We start from the raw sequence: 15,032 nt of genomic DNA, 5'->3' as shown, positions 1-15,032 counted from the left end.
CTAGATAAAATCAGAGTCTTTCTAAATCAAATGACAAAGCAGGTGCATAGGTAAATGTTGGGAGGCAGTGGACCCAAGTGGTAGAGTCGAGTCTTTCCACTCAGAATGCCTGCCTGGAAATCCAAGTTCCATCATGTACTAGCTGCACAATCCTGGGTCATCTATTAAACTTTCAAGGCCTCAGTTTTCACAGATGTATAATAGGGCAATAACAATATCTCTCTTGTGACTGAAACAGTATCTTTAATGTGCTAAGCACTGTGCTTGGCGTGCAATGAGCACAAACTAATACCACCTTTGTATCTTTCATATTACTCATGTTTTTGTTTTTTTTTTTAAATACCATATAAGATACTAAGACAGAATAAGTCACAGGAGAGCTTTCTCACATTGTCTGTATAGGCAAAAATATATAGACTACAGTTTGGAAAATAATTTACAACAGAAGAACTAAACTCTTTTTCTAACACAAAGATATTGTACTCCGCCCTCAATTATAATAGCCCAAAGAGTCAAGCCAACAGTCACTAACTGAACTATTGTTAATTAAATGCTGACCTACCTCTAATGAATGAGGTGGTATCAAGTTCATTATCTTACTTCACTTGATAGCAATCTGTGACATGAGCATTATGGTTCTCACCTTTCAAAAAACTGGGGCTCAAAGAGCTTAAGTTACTTGTAGAAGATCATAAATTCAGAAGTAGCAAATCTAAAATTTATATAGACTTTTCTTTTGCCTACATCACAATAATTCCAGCTATTATAACAGAGTGTTGGTAACAGAAGGTGGCCACTACTTAGGGCATCCTTTGAAATATTTGGTCACAACTCTTTATGAAAATACTATAAGCTCTGTGTTCCCTCTTGTTTCCCAATTTCTGCACATACACTTTCCAATGCCTGAAATGTTATTCTTCTCTCAGCAGGGCTGAGACAAGGATGAGGCTAGTGAGGCACTTGCCCAGGTGCAAAATTCAAGGGAGTTCAAAAAAATTGAGACAAGTAACATTTTAATGATATATTTTTAACAATCAATAAGAATGCAAAGAATTCATGATGATATACTTAACTAAAATTTTGAATAGAGACAGATCAACCGGACCACATAGGAGCCTGAGATAAAAGGGAAAAATAAATCGGTAATATTGTATAATTTCTGTTCCTTGACCAAGTCTAGCTTAAACATTACTTACAGTCAAAAACATCAGATTGGTGTAGATGCTACATCTCCAAGTTCTCATTGAATCCCATGCTTACCTCTCCTCCAACCAGACCTACCCACTCTACAATAGTGTACTAGTTATCTATTGCTGCATAACAACAACAAAAACAAAATCAAACTTTAGTAGTTTAACACAACAAAAAATTATTCTCTCCCGGTTTCTGTGGGTTAGTAATTTGGGAATAGTTTAGCTGAGTTCTGACTCAGGGAAACTGGAGCTGTTAGCATGTGAAAGCTCGCCTGGGGCTAGAGGATCGGCTTCCGAAATGGCTGACTCACATAGCCATTGGCAGAAGGCCTCAGGTCCTGACTACATGGATTTCTTAACGGAGTTGCTGGGGAGTTCTCTTGACGTGGTTTTTAGCTTCCTTAGAGTGAGCAAACCCAGAGAGCAAGAATGAAGCTGCTGGACCTTTTATCACCTAATCTCCAGTCTCACACCATCACTTCTACGTTATTCTATTCTTTAGACATGAGTAGTAAGCAGCCCAAACTCAAGGTGGAGGAGAATTTGACTCCACTTCTTAAAGGCAGGAGGATCAAAGAATTTTTGAAAGTATTTTAAATGTACCATAAAGAGTTACCTATTACTGGACTATCCCTGACGCTAGACTATAAACTCTGTGGGAATAGAGACCATGATGAACTATTTGCCACTTGATCTCCAAGACTTCTCCCTAGACCATGCCTGACACATAGAATATTCTCAATAAATAACTTTTCAATCATTGATAGAATTAATGAAGACACTCATCAATGATAACAGGTAAAATAATTTGATATAAAAAGCCATTAAATGATAAAGTGACATGAGAATAGGGAAGCTTCCAAAGGAAAACAAACATCATTGACTTTGATCTTGAGAGATAAAAGATAATAGGTATATCATAAAAGTTTTGACATCATAAATGAAAAGAGCTACCTAAAAAAAATATAAACTTGCACTAATTTTGCACATTGGAAAAAAAAATCCTTGAGCTTAAAAGGGATAAGTTGAGGGAGGAAAAGACAAATGAAGTACTGTTACTTTGCAGTAAGTTTTAACACAAACAACAACAAAAAAATCTGATTTCAGTGGAATTAAATTCTTCAAGGGCACGACTGGGAATTATATATTATATATTACATATAATACATAATATATATGTATGTTCTATAACATACATATATAACATATATATAATATATATATGCCTGACACCTAAATATATGCTTTTTCTATTGTATCATATTGTTATACAATAGAATTAAAAGATAGAGACCCAGAGAGATTTTCCAAATGTATGAAAACACACTTGCAGGGATCAGAAATTAGATTTTATTTTTCCTCTTTTTTTCTTAAGTTTTTATGATAATTAGTGTATATTCAGAGTTGGTGAATATTATGGGCATTTCGTTATAGTTTGTTTGGTTGTGCTATTTTTAACATTTATAGTCCATAATGTATATTTACTCAACAATGCTCATTTCAATTTTTTTAAAATTATGACAGAAAATACCACAGATTCATACATATTTCATATTTGAAAACAATGTGCAAATAATTTTAATTTGGATAGCACTGCTTTAATAAGCGAATCTGTGCTCACAGTAAATGATTTTCAATTAATAGATCAACATTTTTCAAAGTGTGGCCTATGGACCTCCTACTACTCTCCTGGGGTGGCGGGGGAGGGGTGGTTGGAATTGGAGAAGGTATCCTTTCAGCAAGTCCTTGAGATCAAAAATATTTTCATAATAATTCTATGATGCTATTTTTTCCTTTTCACTATGTTGATATTTGAGCAGATGGTGCCAAAACAGGGATGGCCTAAATTGCTTTCTCCTTAGTTTGAATCAAGGTAATGGCATTAGACTCTTATAGTAGTTACTATTTTCTTCATCACCATGAACTTGTAGGAAAAAAAAAAAAATCCAGTTTCGCCTAAGAATGTGTTGGTAAACTAGGAAGTGTTCTTAATCTCATTAAATTATCCCTTTAATTACATCTTTTGATATTCTGTTTAACAGGAAGAGAACTAAAGCACCAAAGTTTTGAAGAAAAGCACCTGTTTGTCTCAGTTATGAGCTGAACTAGCCACTTTTATCAAAAACACTATTTTTAATTGAAAGAGGAACTGAGAAGGAATTCTATGGCTATTCAGACTTGGGCATTTGGTAGACAGTTTCTTGACAATAAACAAAAAGAGCTTGATAGTCACAAAAATCAAATAGTAGTATTAATTGCTGATGATAAAATTCAAATTTTCAAGTGAAAATACAAGTTTGAAAAACCTCTATCTGCCCTCTTGAGCTTAACAGATTCAGAAAAATTATGAGAATACAGCTGTGAATAATGAGTATTATTTTTTTATTATATTATGAGATGTTTCAACATTTAGGAGATCTGCATAACTCCATAAACCAACATTTTCCAAAACAACAAAGCATAGTTAACAAATCATGCTTGGGAAAAAATGTGTTCAAAATGCAAAATAGACCCATAACTTCAAATGTAAATAAATAAAGATCATTAACATGATTTGATATTCCACATAAGTTACTATTTATTAAATTTATAATAAGTAATTATAAGTATAAATAAAGTTTATAATAAGTAAGAATAGCCACAATTGTCTGAAAAGACCATTAAATTAAGTCTCCCTTCTCCAAATATAGATCTGTTGTGAGGTTGGATTATCTTCATATCCTTCAACCAACAACCAACCAACCAGATTTCAGTAAGTTGAAAGTAGGAGGTGTAAAAATCCGGTCGTCTTGTATTAAACCAGATTTTCAAGGTATTTGCCAAACAATGGAATTTTTCTTACTAACTTTTCTGAGAAAATTATTATTTTTATTAGTGTATATTATTTATGTTAATGTCTGGTGGGTTTATATTTGTGTTTAAATATTATACACACACACACACACACACACACACATTTTTTTTAAATTTGTTTTAATTTCTCCCTGGTAAATATTAATAGACATAAACCACATAAACCACATAAACCACAGTTCTTCAGGGTCTTGATAAATTTTAATAGTGTAAAGGGGTCCTCAGACCAAAGTTTGAGAACTGCTGCCATCATTTATTTAAAACAGGGACCAACTGATTTAAAACAAACAATAGAACGGAAGGGAAGAAATACACTTCACAAGACTTTGATAAAATTTATAATGATACTGTTAGCTAAAGCAAATTGTACTTTGAGCCATATACGAAAGCAAACCTAGGAGGTTACACAGAGTCAAGGTCAATGTATATAAAGTAACTCAAGAATAAATACTTGAGGTTTGATGGAATTTATTCACTGACCCTTAAATGTCATCCCTGACTTTAACATTGCATTTCTCTCTCTAGTGTCCCCTTGCTGTATGAGAACATATTTGGGGTATTCTAAATACACACAGGAATATGCAGGTACCATTTTAGGTAGATTTAATAATTGGTGTGAGAAAAATAATAATTTTATATTTCAGAATGAAGTTCGTCTTAACAATTCACATTGGCATAAATGATGTGGTACTTCCATTCTGAATGTTATTGTTGTGTAGTTTAGAGCTTGATTCCCCAAAACTTCAAACTGCTTCCTTTGCCCTAGAACACTGACTTAATAAAAATGTGATCACCGTATGGGTAACAATCTATTACTTTACCAGTGACTCTTTATATGAACGCATGGCACAAGAGAAACCAATCTGTATATTAGAGAGGGAATTAATTAACATAAAACAAATGAAATTTACTGTTAGAGTGAAATATTCCAATATGTGGGTTTGCCAATCTATTTGAGAAAATGGAATTGATAATTTTGTTCAAGTTAAACCCTGAACCTTTAGATGGCCTCTAATTTATATCAGAGTGCACTTAAAAGTATAAATAGTATATTTGTGAGATACATTGGGCAATATGAATGGCTTTGGAAACAAATTTACATAATACATTTTGATGTATTTCTGTCCCCCTCTCTTTCTGTCTTCGTAAGGCAAAAATTACCTAGCTGAGTGACAAGAAAGTATCTCTCAACTGAAAAGTTTACCAACCCCATGAAATTCCTAAAAAAATACATAAAACTATCTAAAGCATGCACTGAAATAAAATAAGTGTTTGAACACACTCTTTGCCAGTAGTGTGCCTACAGTAAAACATAAAACAAAATTGTCAATGTAAACAGTAAGACATCATGTGTCCTTAATGCGTCTTTATGTTGAGTACTTAACTCAGAAATTAATCTTAATCTGATTTATCCTGATTTTGATATCATAAATTATGATATTTACTCTTTAATATACTCTGAAAAAATAGCATCTAGGTATATGTCAACATTTCAAATACTTTATTTGAGATTTTATAACATTAGTTTTATGATGCTATTTTCTTTTTAATTATCTGAAGCGTTTATTCACGTGTTGTAAATAAGTCGATTATAGGTCCATTCCCAAATAACTTTTTATTTTCTTACCTTCCATAAACATCTCAACCTCAATGCGTAGGTACTTGAAGTATGTCCTACATATTTCTATTTATCTTGAAAGGAAAAGCAATAAATTGTGACCTGATACAAAGCATTTAGGTACCATAGTCCAAAGCAGTCTGAAGCCATATTTTAACATATTCCAACAGAAACCTGCTTTAGCTTGGCTTCCCACCCTCTCCTCCAGATACCATACTCATTTTTACTTCATGCTTCTGCTCATTTATCCTTTGCCTCCAATGAGCTCCCTCCCTTCTCCCATTTTCTATGTCAAGCTGCAAATCCTATTTAATGGTTTTCTTGGTTATTTCAAGGTGAAGTGATTATTCCTTTCTACATTCTCTATGCTCCTTTGTGATTTAGTTATCTATATGTATCCTATATATTAAGGATATTTGAATTCTTAAAGGTTAGAGATAAAACCTTACTGTTAAATCTTATCTTTGCTATACAGATAGCCATTAATGGCCACCTACCTGTATTCAAGCCTTCCACTAGTGCACCCCTCCCCCACAACCCCCCCCCACTCAGGACTTGGACATGTGACTTACTTTAACCAATGGAGAAGTAGCCAATACAATCCAATATGAAGTAGTAGTTTCATCATATTGGATTCTTGCTACCTCCGTAAGACCTTGCCTATCTTGCCTGCTGGAAGGACTGAATGCAGAACCAAGTAACTCTATTCTATAGCAAGCCTACTGCCAGATGTTTCAGCTTCCAACTTGCAACCAGTGCACTCCCAGCCATGCAAGGGAGCCCTTCCAAGACCAAAAGATAGTTGAGCATAAATTATTGAACTGCTGTCTTGTGAGCCAAATAAATGCTTGTTTTGAGCCACTGAGTGTTGACATACTTTGTTACCCAAAATTATTATGCTATTAGAAAACTGATACACTATCCCTAGAACCCAAACACAGCAGCCTCACAGTACTTTGCCCATGTTCAAAACTTAATAAGTAATTCTAGATAATGCTTAAAAATGACTCCAACACATTCATACCCTAGTTGGAAATAATACGTGAAGGGAGCTGGCTTCTTTGCACACATTTTGCAATAGACTTAAGTAAGGTGTTGTGTAATTTCATGTTTATTCCATTTACTCCTTGCCACAAATATGTGAGATAGTTTCTAAAAAACACATTTTACAGGTAATGAAATTGAGGCTTAGAGAGATAAGGTAGTACATAAAGTTTGAAAAGGGCTTAACTGATCCCACACCAATCTGACAGCCCAGCTTAGGTTGTTTATTATGTCAGAATTACATCACAGGCCCTTGGGGGGAGGAGATATCATATGAGAAAGTATGTAATCATTTTGTAAAATAATTTTTAGATACTTTGTAAATAGCATTTTTTATGATACTCCTCTTCTTTGGAATGCAGTTTGATGATATGCAAGGGAAGGAAACCTACTTTAAGTACTTTCACACTTTTATCTTGCTTCTTACATCATCCCACAAATTTTTTTCTATTGTTCAACAGTTTTTGTTGTTTTTTTGTTTTTGTTTTTGTTTTTTTAACCAAGCACTTAGTGTATGTCTGGTACTGAGCTAGGTACTAGATACACAGTTGTGGACAAAACCAGTAGTATTTATCTTTTCAGTGATGGTAGTTTGAAATCAGTCACGTGGTAGTATTTACACATTGCAGTAACTGGCAAACACTACAAACTGGGGCTTTTCCTTTTCTTTCTTTTTCTTGAGAAATTGCTGTTAAATATTTACCAGAATACTTTTAGTAGCCTTGGCCCATATAAGAAAGGAAGTTTGTACTTACATTGCATTCAAAAGCCCACATACACTGAATATAAATAAATCCAGTTAAATAAAAAAGACTTCAGATTAAAAAAAAAAGCAAAAATCTATATAATAGTTATAACAGACACAAGTTATACATAAGGACACCCCTACAAAACATTAATGGGAATGGAAAATACATTAAGGAATGTGAAAATATATAACAGGCAAATGAGATATATAGGTAAACATCAAGCTAAATATACATTAAGCATAAGGTGTTATTAGAAATGAAGACAGTTACTTCATCCTATTAGAGGACGAACTGACTATATAAAACAGGCCTGAACTTTTGTATACCTAATAACAAGCCCCATAAAATGTAAAGCAAATCCAAAACTCAAGAAAATTATGAAGAAATAATTTTAAGACCATAATTATGGTATCCATTAAATAGAAATTTCTCATTTATTTGCGTGTGTGTATATACATATATATATATGCTAAACTTGATAAATGAGACTAAAAACATGAAAAAGCACATTAATGGTATATGAAAATCTAGCCAAAATGATTCAAGAATGCACCTTGATTAAATCAAGCACAAATGAAATGATTATAAAAAACAATCACATACCAGAGTAGATTAAGAAAAAAGATTTCACACACAAATAATATTAATAGTGGAAACAGTTCATAACTAGAAAAATTCTCTGAGATATTTTCTATGAGTAAATTTTAAACTTAATAGGAAATGAATGAATTTGAGAACACTATAAAAATTACTAAAATTAGCTTGAGAAAATCTTAAATGTTGAATCAAAAATATACTCACTTTACATGCACTTAAAGTCAAGGTTTTTTACAAGCTCTGCCACACTTACAAGTTATAGTGTCATATTTAAACACATTGCTCTCCATTTTATGAAAATAGTATATATGATACAAAATCAGAGACAGACACTATTAAATAATGAACTTAAGACATAAAGTTATAACTATAGATACAAAAATCCCATGTAAGTATTAGCAGACAGAACCCACTATGTATTCAAAAATAAATAACATGACTAGTTTTAGTTTATCTTAGAAATATAACAGTATCTAGTTTTTAAAAATCTATTAATGTAATCCATTATGTTAACAAATTAAAGAAAAATATATACAACCATCTCAGAAAATATATATGAAGTGAATGAACCATAAGAGACTATGGACTCTGAGAAACAAACTGAGGGTTCTAGAGGGGAGGAGGGTGGGGGGATGGGTTAGCCCGGTGATGGGTATAGAGAGGGCACGTACTGCATGGAGCACTGGGTGTTATACACAAACAATGAATCGTGAACACTACATCAAAAACTAATGATGTAATGTATGGTGATTAACGTAACATAATAAAATAAAATAAAAAATATATATGAAGTGATTTTAAAATACATTCAGGATAATTTATTACAAACTATGTATAAAAAGAAGTTCTTTAATCTGACAGAAGGACTCAACAAATGCAGACTACATACTTAAGAGTGAATCAATATAAGAATTGTCTTTATGGTCAAAAAGGAAGAGCTTCTATTCATCAGGTACTGTAAGTCCTAGATAAACTCAGCAAAACAAGGAAAATATCTAATATGTAACATAATTGGAAAAAATGGAAGAAAACTCATTGTTCATAAATATTGTTTATCTTTAGAAAAATCAAATAGATAAATTAGGAAATTAATTAGAATTCAACAAAGTCAGTGGATATAGTAACAATGTAAAAAATAAATTGAATTCCTATACACCAAGAATAAATTAGAAATGTACTTTCCTAAAAATAGATACATTTAGTCATATAAGCCAACAATACATGGTACTTAGTATCCAAAGAAGATATACAAGCCTCTTATGGAGAAAATTTTAAAAATTAAGCAAGCTCATAAAAGACCCTCATAGATAGAGAAATATTCTATAATCAAAGACAGGAAGACATATTATATAAGATAACAATTTATTATAATCAACCTCATCTCAAAATTCATGAAAAGCTGATTCTATAACATACAGAGATGATTTGAAGGGTAAAAGCAGTCAATGTAATAGAAGAAGAAACAAAGCATGTGAAAAGTATGTGTGTGTCTGGGGGTAGCAGGAGGCAGTGGGAAATTACCTGATATCAACAGTTTTTAACAGTGTTTACTATTATAAAACTACATAGTAGCTGGAATACTAATATTACTGAGGAGTTACTAAATTCAAGGCATTTTTCTAAGAAACCATATAACTTAACCTAAAAGTACATAACCCAAAGAGATGTAATTCAAGGGCAAAAGATGGTACGCAATGTTACATATTAAAGTGCAGAACCAGGAATAAATATAATCAGTCTAGCTTGCATTCTTAACTATTGTGCTGCACTTTCTTGTGTCCTTATTAATTCAATGTAATTTTGATATAGGAATTGACGGATTGATAGAAGATACTAGGGACCTAAAAGTATAATCACTTATACATGTTAGGAAGGAAATGGTTAACAGCAGGACTGAGATCCACTGTCAGACTTAAGAGGGAGATGCCCCCACAAAAGGGAGAAAGAAGGCAGCCTGATCAAATTTTCTCATAAACATTTTAATGAAAGTTCTAGCAAGTGCATTCATGGTGTTAAATCCTGGGAGAGGATATGCTATTGCGTAGGCTGTCTTATGGACAACCAGTTTGGGATCTATGAATTTGAAGGCCTTAGCTACCTAGGAAATATAACTACTAGAACATAAAATGGAGATGTTTCATGACCAATACAGCACTCATCTTTGTAAGTGATGGATTGCAAAACTCTCTGCAAGACCTCATATAATCAGGGCCACAGTACCTTCTACATATCACCAGCTTGTTTTACTTGGATTTCTTTTTTTTTTTTAAGATTTTATTTATTTACTTGAGAGAGAGAATGAGAGAGAGAGAGCATGAGAGGGGGGAGGGTCAGAGGCGGAAGCAGACACCCTGCTGAGCAGGGAGCCCGATGTGGGACTCGATCCCGGGACTCCAGGATCATGACCTGAGCTGAAGGCAGTTGCTTAACCAACTGAGCCACCCAGGCACCCCTTACTTGGATTTCTTAATTATTGGTGTGCTTAAGATTATTTGTAAAGTTTGATACTAGGTCAGATCTATAATTTGTACAAGCCTGATTTGACACTGTGATCATTTGTGTTTGCTCACATGCAAACTTGTCAAATAGAAGACTTGGTATCACAGATCAGTACAAAAATAATGCACTAGTCATTAATAGTTAGTTATCCATGTGGCCTAAATAAATTTGAAATCTTGTTTCCAGCCATAGGCAAAAACAATTTCCATGCAGATTACAACACCTAAATATGAAGTTAAACTTTAAAACTTTTGTACAACAAACAGAAAAATATTTAATGATCTCAGGATAGGAAGAAATTCTTGAGCAAGATATAAAAGGTACAAACCATTTAAAAATTGATAAATTTGGATGCTTTGAAATTAAAAAAAATTCTTAGTTATCAAATCACACAAAAAATTTAAAAAAGGATCAGAGACAGATATTCACAATGCATAAGAGATCTTTATCTGAATTTATACAGAACTCTTATACATCATTTAAAGAAAGATAGGCATTTCACTGGAAAATAAAGTATATGAATTGGCAGTGAGAAATATATAAAACAAAAAAAGTAGTAAATATGTAAGATGTTCAGCCTCATATTAATTAGGGAAATATAAATTATCACAATAAAAATATATTATTAAAATAATATATTAAATATATAATTATATATATATATATATATATATATATATATATATAAAATATATAAATATATAAAAAAGTTTTGTTTTAATGACCAAAAGGTTGTGAGAGTGCAGTTTCATTAGATTGGTAAAAATTTAAAAGTCTGACAATATGTGTTGATAAATATGTAGAATGATAGAAAACCTTATGCACTGTTGGTTTGTAGTTGTAAACTGATTTTAAAAACAACCTTAGAAAGTAATCTAGAAAAAGTAAAATTTAAAATTTATGTACTCTAGGACTCAGCAATTACTAAGTATACATACTAAGAGTAACTCTTGTATACAAAAAGACTTCTGTAAGAATATTCCTTGGAGCATTGCATTTAATATCAAAATGTGGTAATACCCTAAATGTCTACAAACACAAAATAAATGGATTGATAAATTGTGGCATATTCATACAATGAAATGCAATATGGAAAATGAAAATGAATGACTAATGCTGCATACATCAACATGATTTAATCTCACAGCTTTTTTTTGCCAAATTAAAGTTGCAGAAAGATATATACTGTATGTTAATATCATAGAAAAATATGTATATTTTGGGGCTCATAGATATGTGGTAAAAGTATAAAAATCTCCATGGAATTTATAATTTCAGAATCAAGTTTACATCTGAAGAGGGTAGAGAGGGAATAGAATTGGGTAAATTTTCACAGAAAACTTCTATTCTACTGATAATATTTTATGTTTACTCTCTGTATATGGTATTTTGAGTCTTTTTTTTAAAGATTTTATTATTTATTTGACAGAGAGACAGAGAGCACAAGTGGGGGGAGTGGCAGGCAGAGGGAGAGGGAGAAGCAGGCTCCCCGCTGAGCAAGGAGCCTGACACGGGGCTAGGTCCCATGACCGGAGCAGAAGGCAGCCACTTAACCAACTGAGTCACCCAGGAGCCCTGGTATTTTGAGTCTTTGTCACCTTATTTTCTACACTTTTTATATGGTTTAAATATTTAATAGTTATAATAAAAATAACAAAGAAGACACTCTTAAACATTCAAGTTGACACTGAAGCTGTTGACCAAAGGGGAAGGAGACTTGAACTACTCTAGAGGTTTTGTTTTATTTGAAGATTTATTTATTTGAGAGAGAGAGAGAGAGCATGTGCATAGGGGCGGGGTGGGGGTGTTGTGGGGAGGACAGAGGGAGAGAATCCCAAGCAGACTTCCTGCTTGAGCAAGGAGCCTGACATGGGGCTCAATCCCACAACCCATGAGATCATGACCTGAGCTGAAACTAAGAGTCAGGTGCTTAACTGACTGAGCCACCCAGGTGCCCCTAGAAGTTTTGTTTTAATGACCAAAAGGTTGTGAGAGTGCAGTTCTTGGCACTCAAAAGGGCTTTGTTCTCAGGAAAGTAAAGAATGACTGAGATAAATATCTTCTCCACACAATAAGGATACAACCAGAGAGCTTTTCTGGTTCAATCTAAAATCTGGATAAGAAAACAAAAATGTTTGGGACACCTGGGTAGCTCAGTTGGTTAAGCATCCAACTTTCGGTTTCAGCTCAGGTCATGATCTCATGGGTTGTGGGATCGAGCCCTGAGTCGGGCTCCTCGATCAAGCAGGGAGTCTGCTTGAGATTCTCTCCCTCTCCTCCTGCCCCTCCCTACTCTCTCTGTCTCTCTCTCCCTCAAATAAATAAATCTTTTTTTAAAAAAATGTTTTTCAGAAAAACTGAAAACTCAGGACTCTATTTAAGGGAAATTGGGCATTTGAGTTTGAAACTTAGTGGCCACCTTGCTACTTGCAAGAACCACTGGTGGTAACCCTTTGACTCATTTGTGATGCACAGGTCCCATAGATAACGTACAACTGCTCTGGAATGACAGCCTTCGATGCAGGCAGCACTGCAGATGAGTGCAAAATCTGAAATTATGAAACACTTGAGAAAATAAAGTACCACTAGTGAGAGTCAAAATACATGAAAAAAAAATGCCTAAGTGTTTCAAATATTATTTCATGGAAATAGTGGGAAATACATATAAGGAAATTATCCAGAATTCAAACAATAAGAGAGATAAATACACGAAAAAATATATGAAAAAGATAAAAATATGGATAATAAACCCAAAAGAATACTATATTTTTGCTCCTTGCTATCTTCCTAGGACTTATAACAAGGCCTAGCACAGAGGTGGATTTCAATACTGAAAAAATGAATAAAGCAATGCAATGAATAAATCAGCTCGTAAGTATTTAATTCAGAAGAGATATCTAGGCTGGAAATATAAATGTGGATTCATTGGACTATAAATGATATTTAAAGTGCCAACATTTATAGTCAGAGTAAAGAATGAAGAACACGCAAAGAAGATTGAGATGAGAACAGGAAGAGCTGGGAAGAAACTCACAAGTGTGCCATTATTATGGATTTCTCTTTCCAGACGATAATGACAAATTACAGGCTCACTGCCTCCTTCCAAGCACCATACTCTCCCACCTGCCCCATACACATCCACACTTTCTTAGCAGGGAAGGGGGCACTAGTCTTCACCTATGATCGCTAATGTGGCAAATCTTGCAGTTCCCATGCTGTTATATAACTGCAATGCTGAGTTCCCTGATCCCACAAGGGGAGGAGTTGATGTTTTCTCCAGTTCTGGCTCTACACTGACAGGATAGGGCTGAAGACAAAATTCTACCATATCACATCTTTTGTATCCTGGCCTCTAATCACACCAGTGGAAGGGCTGCTGGTTTTCCCCTAATCATGCAACTTGAAAACATGAAAGTCAATTGCTAGGGTGCTCCCACAGTCTGACAATATGGACCTGAAAGATGACTCTGAGATCCCCCAACAGTGTGATGGACAAGGGGAATCCAGTCTCCTTGGATTATCCCTACTGAATGTTATTCCACAAGGTCAGCCAGCAGAACTGTCTGAGAATTTGACCTTGTTTGCTCAGCAGGTAAGCCATAGATTCTACCAAACTACTTGAAGGAAAACTACAAAAGCTGGTTTTGAAATTCTATATGTATATGTGGATTAATCTCCATACAAATATTGGATAACACCCTAGTGAACTATCTTTCAGAAGTTCAACGAGGGCGTGCCGGAGGTGGTTTAGTCAGTTAAGCACCTGACTCTTGATTTCAGCTCTGGTCATGATCTCAAGGTCATGAAATCGAGCACCCCCCCCCAGCATGAGCCCCCCCTTCAAGTGTCCGCTCTACGCTCAGTGGGGAGTCTGCTCGAGATTCTCTCTCTCTCTCTGCCCCTCTCCCCCATGCTCTCTCTCTAAAATAAAGAAATTAAATCTTTATTTTTAAAGAGTTCATTTATTTTAGAGAAAGAGAGAGAGCACAATTGGGGGAGGGTCAGAGGGAGAAGAGAGAATCTCAAGCAGACTCCCCACTAAGTGCAGAGCCCTACTTGGGGCTTGATCTCATGACCCTAAGATCATGACCTGAGCCAAAATCAAGAGTTCCATGCTTAACCAACTGAGCCATCCAGGTGCCCCAATGAATAAATCTTTAGGGGAAAAAAAAAGTTCAACAAGAATGAAGGGGGAAAATGTCAAATATGATCTTTCTTTTCTCCTTCCTTTTCTCCCTCCCTCCTTCCTTTTCTTCCCCCACCTCTATCTCTCTCATCTCTTTGTCTCTCTTTCATCTCTCTCCTCCCACATAAACACACATAAGCACCCACAGACACACACTTTCCAATCATCAACTATTACTGAGTATGCACTATGCGCAAGGCATTCTGCAAAGTAACTCATTCATTTTTTTATATAAATAAGAATGTAATGGTGATTTAAATGTAGACACTGCCCTCAAGAAACTTAAAGTATAC

This window comes from Phoca vitulina, unplaced genomic scaffold, assembly GCF_004348235.1.
Source record: "Phoca vitulina isolate PV1807 unplaced genomic scaffold, GSC_HSeal_1.0 scaffold5, whole genome shotgun sequence".
Lineage (NCBI taxonomy): Eukaryota > Metazoa > Chordata > Mammalia > Carnivora > Phocidae > Phoca > Phoca vitulina.
This window is presented reverse-complemented; position numbering follows the sequence as displayed.